Source organism: Felis catus, chromosome B3 (assembly GCF_018350175.1).
Source record: "Felis catus isolate Fca126 chromosome B3, F.catus_Fca126_mat1.0, whole genome shotgun sequence".
NCBI lineage: Eukaryota > Metazoa > Chordata > Mammalia > Carnivora > Felidae > Felis > Felis catus.
Window position 1 is genome coordinate 21,059,953 of NC_058373.1, and position 12,137 is coordinate 21,072,089.

Consider the following 12,137-nt stretch of genomic DNA (forward strand, 5'->3'; position numbering starts at 1 on the left):
AGGGCACCTGGGGACGATCCCCAGGCTAGGCTCTCTTTAACTAGTCCAGCATCTAAAAGGAGGATCCAGCCTGCTTCCCCTACACATACACCCACACCCCCCCACACACTCAGAGACTCACTCACATCACTCTCACCCACAGACACACAGACTGATACAGACACACTCACATAGACTGAGACACTCACACTCACAGATTCACACACTCCTCAAACACAAAGACTCACACACACACACACACACACACACAGACATAGACACAGACTTATACATACACACAGATTCGCACATCTCAAACACATAGACACATACACACACACTCATACACACTCACAGACACTCACACATAGACTCATATCCACTCACTCACACTCTCTCACACACATTCACACGCTTTGTCCTGACAAAACCACCGTAGAGAACAGCTTCCCATCTGAGCCAGACTAGAAGAAGGACAGAGACGTGATCACGATGACATTTGGAGCAGAGTAACAGGAGAGAGGAGAGACTGGAAACCAAGTCCCTGAATGATGGGAAGGCACAAACTCAGGGGTGTGAAGAATAATTGTAGATAGAATCTATACATGCTAAGTGTCTCGGTGATGGGCCCTGTGCTTTTAATAACAACATTCAAGAATATGGTGCTGTGTTCCTTCTGTTTTTTACAATGTGCTAAAATATAGAGTAGCTCAGTTGGTTAAGCGTCTGACCTCAGCTCAGGTGATGATCTCATACTTGGCGGGTTCAAGCCCCGCATCAGGCTCTGTGCTGACAGCTCAGAGCCTGGAGCCTGCTTCAGATTCTGTGTCTCCCTCTCTCTCTGCCCCTCCCCCCCCCCTCAAAAATAAACATAAAAAAATTAAAATGTGCTAAAATAAACATAACAAAATTTACCATCTAGACCATTTTTAGGTGTACAATTCAGTGGCATTAAGCACATTCACACTGCTGTATGCCCATCCATCCCCAGAACTCTTTTCTTTGACAAAACCGAACTCTCTACCCATTAAACTCCCCATTCCTCCTCCCCAAGTCCTTTGTTGGATGAGAAAACAAAGAGGCATCAGGTCACAAAGCAACTTTCCCCTCAGAGCAGGGCTGGGCTCAGGGCCACTGGGGGTCCTCCCCCTGCCCAGAGGCAGTAACTGCAGGAGGTAAGCAGGCGCCTCTAAGTCTGCAGGGGAGGTGGGGACAGGTGTGCTACATGCTTCATTCACCATGTTGTGCCCCACAGCACCCAGCTCAGTTGTATACTGTCTGGCCATGCCTAAGATATCCTGTTTTAAACCTATCTTCTCTGTAAAACAGAAATCATGACATCCACTTACAGAGTTTAAGGAGCTCTGATTAAGCCTGATTCTACCTTTGTCTGGTGCACAACTGTGCTCAATAAAAGAATGCTACTGTTTCATACCTCTGGATCTGAGGCGTAGGGAAAAGGAGTGCACTGGTAGAAGTGAAATCATCTGCAAGGTGCCTTCCATCCAGGGACTGCCCCTGCACAAATATAGGACCTCACCAAGAAACGGAGGCAACCAGGGCCTCTCAGAGCCTAAAGGAATCCTTGGCTTCATGACTTGGTGACTAAAAGAAGTCACCCAGGGAGCAATGAATGTGGGCGCAGCTAGGGTGCTGTGAACTCTGGCTTGCACCCGACCCCATCCCCCCAGAGCCCTGAGAAAGGAGAGGAAGTTATGATTTATCTCAAAGCTAATTGCTCCCCAAAGCTGATGGGATTTTCTGATAAGAAGTCTCAAGTTATCACACACAGGAGCTAATTTTCTTTGGCAACTGACAGGTCTCTCAGTCTGGAACAATACCCTTGCTCTCCTGTCTTTGCTGCAAGACCGTAAACAGGACTGTCAAAACTGCGTATAGACAAAAAGCCAAAGACTCCAATGAGTGTCATTTTCCTCAGGACCTGGGGAGACCACACAGATACTCCAGTGTTCTCATGGCTAAAAATAACAGTGGAGGCCGGTTGTCTTTGGGAATGACTTTCAAAATCAGGATGAGTCAAATCCACCCTCCCAAAGTACACTTGCCACTACTGGAGATATTTGCTCAAAAGATTAACGCAGGTGCTGAATGTATTTCCATCCTGGTGACTCCTTTCTGCTCTTCACAGAAGAGCCTTGACTCCCACCTCCCAGAGAGAACAGAGGTCACAGCTAGAAAGGCCCAGAGTCTTCCCCTCCAACACTCCCTCCAGGAAACAAGAAGCTCTCTTCACTGGCACCCAGGCCCCACTCCATCCTCCCTCCTCGCTGCATGTGTTACACGCACCGCTTCTTTCCTCATCCGTAAACTACACTGAACAATCAATTTTCCACCTCCACAGAAAAATACCTTGTTCCCTTCTGTTCCCACCCCCTTCTCTTCTCCCCTTCTTAGTCTGTGCTCATGAAAAAGAAAAATCCCACAGCCACATTCTCCGCCTTTTAAAACTCCTATTTGGTCTTCCAGCAACCCCCACCCAGCCGATGAAAATCCTCAGCCCCCTTCCTTCCTGGTTTCCACCCACTTTCTGGCCATTCTCCTCAGGCTCCTTCACTCCCCGTGGAGGTCACCCCCACCCACAGCCTCAGCCAGCCTGGCTAAGAGACTGACTCCCCAGCCCCACCCCCACGCCCTCAAAAGCTCCTTGGCCCTTCATGAAGTAGGAATTCAATAATTCTATTTCCACCTCAAATATGGTCTTCTCTCCGAGTTCCCAACTCCTGCTCCCTCCACATGGCTCTGCTACCTCTTCCTCCTTGGTGTCTGTCACCTCAGTCCTTGTCTCCACACTCTACCAGCCTTTACTCAGGACACAGCATCTTTCCCCAGGAACCATATGAAGAGCCTCCAGCACCTGGGCCTTCACCCCCTCTGCCTGCCTTCCACAGTCACCTATGGCATCAGCCCTGTTACGCTTCTCTGTGGCCATGTGAACAGGACAGTCTGGTCCCTCCTACTGCACCTTCTGTCTACTCTGTCAAGCCAACTGTGGCTGGCCATTGAACAACATGGGTTTGAACTGCTAGGGTCCACTGAGGTGTAGATTACTTCAGCAAATGCAGTGCAATACTATAAATGTACTTCTTCCTTATGCTTTTCTTAATAACAGTTTCTTTTCTCTAGCTTACTTTACTGTAAGAGTGCCGTATATAATACATATAACATACAGAATGTGTTCATCAGCTGTGTATGTTATTAGTAAGGCTTCCAGTCAACAGTAGGCTATTTATTAGTAGTTAAGTTTTTGGTGAGTCAAAAGCTATACACAGATTTTTGACTGCATGGTGTGGGGGGAGTGGGGGGTCAGTGCCCCTAACCCCCACGTTGTTCAAGGTCAACTACATCCCCTAGGGCCTGTCATGCCACTTCATGTCTCCATGCTTGAATCATACACATATTTCTGTTTGCCTGGAATGCTCCACCTTTCTCTGTCTGTCTGTGTGTCTGTCTGTCTCTCCCCCCCGCCCCGAGAAATGTATACTCCCCCCTCAAGATGAAAGGTTAAACCTCACTCCTCCTGCATAACCTACAGGACTGATGAGTCACCTCTCCCCAAAATCATCTCCTCTAACACTCTACATTCTACATCACAACATTCTACACTTCCCTGAAGTGGCTGGGAAACAAAATGGAGGGCAGTTGTCCCCTTTCAAACCTCCGACAAAGACCTTGCCAGGAGGTGAGTGGTTCTCTCTCTCTGACCCCTGAGGCCAGGACATGCTCAGTAACATGGCCTCCTTTGTAAATGAGGGTCTCTGCCAAAACTGGTAACCACTACAGGAGCCCTTCACAGGCCAGGAGTGAAGGAGGCCACTTCTAAGTACTCTCACCTTGACAGCCACCCTGAAGGGCCAGCAAGTCACCACCATTTTCCCCTGCAGATTGACCAAAGGAGATTAAGTGATACACCCATGAAAAGAGATTAATCTGTACCAGCCCTGGACTCTGAAAGAAAAACTCTTGGCAGTATGGTCTGCCACAATACATACCCCAGCAGTGCTACCCTGGAAGACTTAAGGAATGTCCTCATCAACATATATGTTGCTTATCAACCAGTCCGAGCACAAGCTATGGCATAAGAACTGTTCTGACTTCAGTTAGCATTTTCTTATATATCTAGAAGCACCTGTGGTCAAAATCAGTTTGGAAAATGAGGAGTTAAATAGAATTAAATAAGCAGCTTTCTTGCAGGACTTCAAACGGTCTTTAATATAGTGCTCTGGGACTCTCCAAGAGGGGGCAGTACAGACAGCGTGTCCCAGCCTGATCTGAATGCGGATTACTATTTTCAGGAACATCTCCTGGGACTCCACAGAACACAGTCTGAGAATGCCAGCTTACACACTCATGTAATTAATTAGAACTTGGTATAATTAATTAGATCTGAATATCATGAATAAAAAGTTACATACAGTAATGGCTAACTTCCTTCAATTTAATCACACTAATTATGTGGAGCTCAACCTAGTAGCAGCTCATACTGCTATTTTCTTAACACGTTTTTCATCCTTTAAAAAAGGTGTTGATGAAATGTTTTCTCTCTTAACACGTTGCAACTTTAAGAAAAAGAAAGTTAGGTGTCAGAGCAGATATTTTCAAGTATCTGAAAACACACATACCAAGCCTGAAAGCAAATCATAATGGCCAGCCTCAGATCCTCTCCTTGCTTCCTCCAGGGAAGGACACCAATAATATTGGGCAGCAATTACATGCCATGCACTCTCCATCCACGATGTGGTTCATTCTCACAAGTAGCCCCGAAAACCATAAGTCCCCACTTACAGATGAGGTCAATGAGCTTCTGGAAGTTTAAGAAACTAGAGTTACACAGTGAGCACAGCCTTCTGGAGCATCTACTATCCATGAGGTAACTGGGATGGACATTTGAAGGATGCAGAAGAAGCAGGCATGCAAGTCCATGGAGAGATCGGCAGTGAGGCAGGAGAGCACAGAACAGGCTCACCTGGGGCTTAAGTGTCCAATGAAGACCCCAGAAAGGGTGGCCCTTGAGCCTTATCTATCAAGATGGGGAGAAGCCCATGGAAGAGGGATCAGCCACACAGAGAAAAACAAAAAAACAAAAACAAAAAACCTATGGGGACATTGCTGTTGAAACAACAGGGCAGATCAGTGTGCAAAGCCTGGCTCATTCAGCCAAGACATAGAAACAAACCAAATGTTCATCAACAGATGAACAGGTAAAGAAAGTGAGGTATATACGTACAGTGGAATATTATCCAGGTTTTAAAACAAAGGAAATCCTGCCATTTGCAACAACACAGGTGGACCTAGAGGACATTATGCTAAGTGAAATAAGGCAGTCACGGAAGAACAAATATTGCGTGATTCCTCTTACATGTAAAGTCTTCAAAGGTATAGAAGTAGACACTAGAAGGGTGGTTGGCAGGGGCAGAGGGGAAGGAGAAATGGGAAGTTATTCAATGGGTAGAAAGTTTCAGTTACGCAAGACGAGTAAGTTCTAGAGAACTGCCATGAAACATAATGCCTATAGTTAAGCGAGGTATTATGTACTCAAAAAAAATTTTTTTAAAGAAAGAAAGAAAGAAAGAAAGAAAGAAAGAAAGAAAGAAAGAAAGAAACCCTAGGCATTTCAATGACAAGACGGATGCAGAACTACCCATAAGAAGGGGAGCCTAAGAAGTCAGCAGTTCCAGTCGAGTCAGAGGATTAGCTAGTACATAGGAGCAAGATTGCCCTGCCAGACAGACACAAGAGCAGAGAGGTTTGTGTGGGTCTACAGTGAGTTGTGCACTAGAACCTACTCTTTTATCAACTTTCTCAAATACACAAAAGTGAGTGGACAGAGTAACGTGACAAACATCCATGAACACACCATTTAGGCATCCCCAACGTTATCATCCCGCCTCCTTCTTCTTCATATCAGTTGCTCATTTTTTTCAATTACATTGTCTTTTTCTAATTGATTTGGAAGAGTTTCTTATTATACAGACAGAATGCTAATCCCTTACAGTAAATACATCTCAGATATTTATTCCAGGTGATAGTTTGTTTTAAGCCTTAAAAAAAAATGTAATGTTTTTTATTCTTGAGAGAGACAGACAGACAGACAAAGAGCAGGGGAGGGGCAGAGAGAGAGGGAGAAACAGAATCCAAAGCAGGCTTCAGGCTCCGAGCTGTCAGCACAGAGCTCGATACAGGGCTCAAACCCACAAACCACAAGATCATGACCTGAGCCAAAGTCAGACACTCAACTGACTGAGCCACCCAGGCCCCCCTAAACCTTTATATGGTGTCCCTGCTCTTAAAGAAGCTGCTAACATTGCTGTTTAATTAACTGATCTTTTCTGTGCCTGTGTGTATGTCTTACCTGTTCCTACCTCAGGGACATATAAAAAAACTCTCTTGTATACAATTTAACATCTTGTCCTTTATAGTCATTAATTCTACTGGCATTTATTTGTGTGTATGCTGTGAGGTAGGGATACCATTTTAGCTTCTCCCATGTGGACAACCAGTTGTCCTGCATCACTTCCCACCTTGTCAATAATATATCTCTGCCACCTCCTGTGTTCCTGTACATGTGAGAGTTTGTTATTAGGCTCACCATCCGGTCCCACTCATCCCACAAATATCACACAATCTTAATTGCAACCTTCTATCAGGAACCTCACTGCCTCACCTTTATGCCAGCTTCCCCTTAACATTCCAGTTTTGTGTTTTCTTTTAATGTCTAGTAGCTGGGAATTTCACTGCCTTTCTTTGGATCTTATAATTTTTTTTAATGTGTGTTTATTTATTTAAGAGAAAGACACAGCAAGCAAGCAAGCACAAGCAGGAGAGGGGCAGAGAGAGAGAGAGAGAGGGAGAGAATCCCAAGTAGGCTCTGCACTGTCAGTGCAGTGCCTGATGCAGGGCTCGAACCCACAAACAATAAGATCATGATATGAGCCAAGATCAAGAGTCAGATGCTTAATCGATTGAGCCATCCAGGCTCCCCCCTGGATCTTGTATTTTAAAATAATTCTTGGTCAGCTTTTACACAGCATTTTATGTGTTTACACTTGGGCAAGAGCATGCTGACATTACCAAAAATCGTAAAAATGTTTGCGAATGCAACATCTTCTAACTTAACATATTTTCTGAGACTGCCCATGATTTAAACACACCTTATTAATCTTTCCACCATTCCTTCAGGAAATCACTAAATTTATATACAATTGGTCCTTGAACAACATGAGTTTGAACTGCACAGTTCTACTTTTAGGCAGATTATTTTTTTCATAAATACGACAGTACTGTAAGTGTACTTTCTCTCATGATTTTCTTAACATTTTCTTTTATCTAGCTTATTATAAGAATACAGTATATAATACATACAACATAAAAAAATTTTACATACGTGTTAATTGAATGTTTAAGTTACCAGTAAGACTTTCAATCAACAATAGGTGATTAGTGGTTGTTTCTGGGGAGTCAAGAGTTATATGCAGATTTTCAACTATATGAGGGTCAGCATCCCTAACCCATGTTGTTCAAGGGTCAACTGTAATTACAATCCAAACACTATAGAGATCAACAGCCCGTAGGATTGATATCCTAGAATACTGAGGCCTAGGATTTAATCCCCCCCCAGGGGAAAAAAAATGGAACAGAGCCCCCAACTTTTACCATAAGCGGAAGCATATTCACCAAATTATTTTAGAAGGAGATGTCAGGCATAGACTCTGGGTATTAGTATTCTGATGCTACAGAGTGGTTCATTTGCAGTAGAAAAATAAATAAACCCCAGTCTCTTCTCTCTGCAGCTCTCCTCACAGAGATTCATTCCAGCAATAATTGACATTTAAAAATATCCATCTCATTGCCACTTTTCTCTCACAGAAGAAATACGCTTTTCTGCAGGGAAGCTGCAGAGAATCATGACGAGTGTATTCACTTAAATGGCAGTCCCATTACACTGCAGATGAGCGAGCACAATCGGAAAGAGAGCGAGACGTCTTGTCTATTGCAGCTGACTTTGATACTCTAATAGTCTTTCAGGATACGTAAAAATCCCACTAGGTCTTTTTTGGGCTCAAAAGAAAAAAATACCTTATACCTTAGAGGCACAAACAGAATTGCCCTGCGGTTCCATCAAAAAGCAACGACAGCCCCAGTTTCATTTAGATAAAACTTCAAGAGGCCAATTTCACGCTGGACAGTTCTGAGAGGCTGGATGGACTGCACTGGCTGGTTGACCCTGGGCTCCCAGAAGATCGGAATGTCACCACAATTTGTGAGACCCATTCCCCATAAGAACATCTCTCTTCACAAGCTACCTTTGCTGCCAATTGCAAAAAAATCTCCTCCCTTCCCAGTATCCCCTAAAATTCTTCAGTATTTTCATAGCTAAGGGTAGCTGAGAAATCTACTATATGGGATGGCTCAGTCAGTTAAGCATCTGACTCTTGATTTGGGCTGACTCTTGATTTGGGCTCAGGTCATGATCTGACGGTTTGTAGGTTTGAGCCCTGCATCTGGCTCTGTGCTGGCAGTGTGGAGCCTGCTTGGGATTCTCTCCTCTCTCTGTCCCTCCCCTGCTCGTTCTCTCTTCCCTTCCCTCTCTCTCAAAAATAAATAAATAACCAAAAAAATGAGTCTAAACAGAAAATCAAACAGGGGGTGCCTGGGTGGCTTAGTCAGTTAAGCATCTGACTCTTGATTTTGGATCAGGTCATGATCTTGTGGTTCATTTGTTTGAGCCCTTCATCAGACTCTATGCTACTGGCAGGGCCTGCTTAGGATTTCCTCTCTCTCCCTCCCTCTCTCTACCCCTCCCCTGATCACATTCTCTCTCTTTCTCTCTCTCTCCCTCCCTCCCTCCCTCTCTCAAAATAAAACAAACATTTTTAAAAAAAGCAAACGAGATCGAAAAGGCCTCGTTGAGAGCATAGAAGTAAATTCATAAACATTAAAGACTGACAATTAAGGAAAAGTTAGAAAAATACTCATTTATTCTTATACCCAAATGCGTTACAAGTCATGCAGTTCCTGCAACATTTCCCCCTCTACTTCCTTGGAGAGGGGCTGATTATTCTAACTCTTAAATGCCTTATGAATGTGCCACCCTCCCTACCCCCAAAGTGACCACACAATCCAGCCAGGACATGCGTGACAAGAAAAATCCCCAATAAAATGTGAGGTGAATTCCTGCCCATGAACAGCACAGTGCTTATGGGGAGTTACCTAATGTAGGATAGAGGCTGGATTAGCAAGTAAAATAAAGGCAGCTGCCTTGACTTACAAAAGAAGACTCTTTCGGTAGCTCCAAACAGCAGGCCTTGTGTCTTCCTACTGCCCCAGAGGCAAAACGGTGGTTTGGGACCCGGTCTTGAGGCTCTGGTATCCCAACTCTGCCCCCTCTGATCTTCGTCTTTATCCTCAGATTGGCACAGAACTTCCCCACTGGGAAATCCCAAATTACTTCTCTTCATTTGGAAGTTCCCAAGCCACTACTTCCCTCCATATGACACTCTGGACTGCTGACCAGTGCTGCCCTATCCAAGCCCATGGATGCATAAGAACCCACGGAATCCATCAGAACCTCAGACCTGCTCTGGCATCAAGACACAGAGACAATTCCTGGTCCCCAGCTGCCTAACCTCCAACAACAGTCTCCTTTCCACTCTGCTCTCCAAACATACCCCAACCCATACACCAGCTTCTCCACAACCCAGCCACTAGGGTACCTTTGGTCCAGGAAAAAGAACACCTACTCATCTTTAGTCAGAACAAATCTCCTACAAGTGTCCCCTCTACCAGGCAGCCAGCTGGCATTGGGGCTACAAAGACCTATGCAAATCTGCTGCTACAGGTCCTATGGGGCAAGATCAAGCCAAGGGCTGACCGTGGGTCAGGGGGATCAGGGCCGCAGAATAGCTTCACCCACAGGGCAATAGCAACACGGAGCCATCCCTCATCCCTGAGAAGATTAGGAGGGCTCTTTCGGATCAAAGTTAGAGTCTTCCTCTCGGCGTCCTGATATTTCACAGTGGTGCACTTCTAATTAGACACAATGTCGCCCAAGTTTGATAGTGAAAGGTTGCAAATGGAGTTTATTGTTGGTGATATACATTGATTTTTGATATAAATAGGAATCTAGATAAGAGTTTCACAAATAAATGACTGAAGCTGGTTTGGACTACAGTTTTCAGAAGCACTAGTATAGTGAGGAGGGGAAGGGGGGGGGTTGTGATACTGCTGTCTCAGGGGTGACAGGGAAAGACGTCCATTCTAGGCAATATAAGCACTCTGCAGTGAGCCCCGTGCTCACGGGCTCCTTGGCTGTGAATCAAGCCCCAGCCTCAGACTCCCTGTGTGGAGGCTCGCACTGAATTACACATCCCAGCATCCCAGGAAATAAAGAACCGTGGCAGATGCCCAGATCCACCTGAAGTGTGGCATCCCTCGAGGAAAATAATTCCATTTCACACATGTCAGAAGCAAAACCGCACTCCATGCAAGGCGACCTCATATTTCTTACCGAAAACAAGTGGGTTGGTAATGTCCCCCAAAACCTCCTGGTGATGAAATCTTTCTGGAATGAAACAGAAGGAAATAGAGGAAATTACTTGGGTTTCAGAAAAGATACGGGTGATCACATAACGCTCCTGCAAGTATAGACATCTGAACAAGTGAGAGGTTTTGAATTACCTGTAAAAGTGAACCGGTTCTCATTCTAATGAGACCATCACAAATGACCAGAAACAAATAATTAAAATGTTTCTTTAGCCATTCCTCACATAATTATTGCCTTAAGAACATCATGTTGGGCAAATAAAGCAATGGCTTGTGTATCGCTCTGGAAGAAGAGGCCTCTGCATTTTAATGAAGCTCCTCAAAGCCCTCATGAATATGCATTTCCCCACAACAAAGCTTGACCCCACTAGTGTGCAGAACCGGTATTCTGGGACACTTTCAGAGGGAGGTAGGTGTGCCTGTGGGGGCTGGGGAGATGAAGACAGATTAAAAGAAAGAGAAAGGAAAGCGGGCCACTGCTCATTTCCTCTGCCCAGATTCACAGCCCACCCCTCCTCATGGGCAACGGGGTGTCAAAAAGAGAACAGAAAACAGGCCATCAGGTTTCACACTCCTCTTGGACAGAGAGACAGCTTTGCAAATGAAAGCTGAAGAGAAAGTCTAATAGGTTCAAGGGCTCAAGGCAAGGCCCTGGGTTAGATCAGGAATTCAAGGTAGGGGCAGCAGACAACCCAGAGAAGCTGGAAGCCCAGGATGGTGCAAGAGGAGGGGGATTTATTGGTTTTATATATCCAATCAAAATTCCTCTTTTCCCAATACTGTATGTTAATCATACTGGAATTAATTTTTTTTTTTTTAATTCCTCTTCTCCCTCCAATTTGGCTAAAGACAGAATGCGTTATAAAGGAACGTCTTTGTTCCTTTCAAAACCACAGCAATGGCAGCCTCTTCCCCAGGTCCTTGTCTGCTGGGAACAGAAGGTCTGAGAGCATAGCATTTCATGAATAGCTGTGCTGGCTGGACAGTTCACCTTCAGTCTGGTCCTGAAGTCACAGGGGATGACATCATTCCTAGGGGGGAAGGTAATATGGTCTTGCTATTGGCACAGGCAGACACTGGCTTCTACTTTATCACCAAGGTCTAACCTGGAACCAGGGTTGACACTTTTTTAATGAAAACTGACAGTCATTCTCATTTCCCTAGACAGACATTTCTAGGAGTGGGTTTTAATTAGGGAATTTGGGGAAGTTCCCTACCACCCCAAACTGGCCCACTGCAGATGCCTCTAGTTCAGACATTTTTAAAAATGACTAGCTATCCCTTAGAAGGCCACAGGTACCTCCCTTTTGGCCAAGCCATTTGTATTCACACAGTTGTTCAAATTCTTCCAAAGGGTATGGTGCTTTCTGCTGCCTTTTTTTTTTTTAAGTTTATTTATTTCTTTTGACAGAGAGAGAGCATGAGTGAAAGTAGGGAAGGGACAGAGAGAAAGGCAGAGAGAATCCCAAGCAGGCTCTGCGCTGACAGCATGGCTGCATCCCAAGAAATGTGAGACCATGACCTGAGCAGAAACCAAGAGTCAGATGCTCAACTGACGGAGCCACCCAGGCGCCCCTTCGGTCGCCTTTCAAATCCCC

General features: G+C 45.0%; 1 protein-coding gene across 7 annotated transcripts in view; it reads right to left on the reverse strand.

Annotated features, from left to right (window-relative positions):
• The window catches only part of APBA2 (amyloid beta precursor protein binding family A member 2), a 283,086-nt gene that overhangs the window by 129,619 nt on the left and 141,330 nt on the right, over positions 1 to 12,137 (reverse strand). For 6 of the 7 annotated variants that reach the window (XM_045058913.1, XM_045058914.1, XM_045058911.1 and 3 more), the window contains one exon: positions 10,505 to 10,558. The exons of the other annotated variant lie outside the window; for it this stretch is intronic. The gene's annotated coding sequence lies outside the window, so the exon portion shown is untranslated. The remainder of the gene's footprint in view (positions 1 to 10,504; positions 10,559 to 12,137) is intronic. 7 annotated transcript variants of the gene reach the window in all.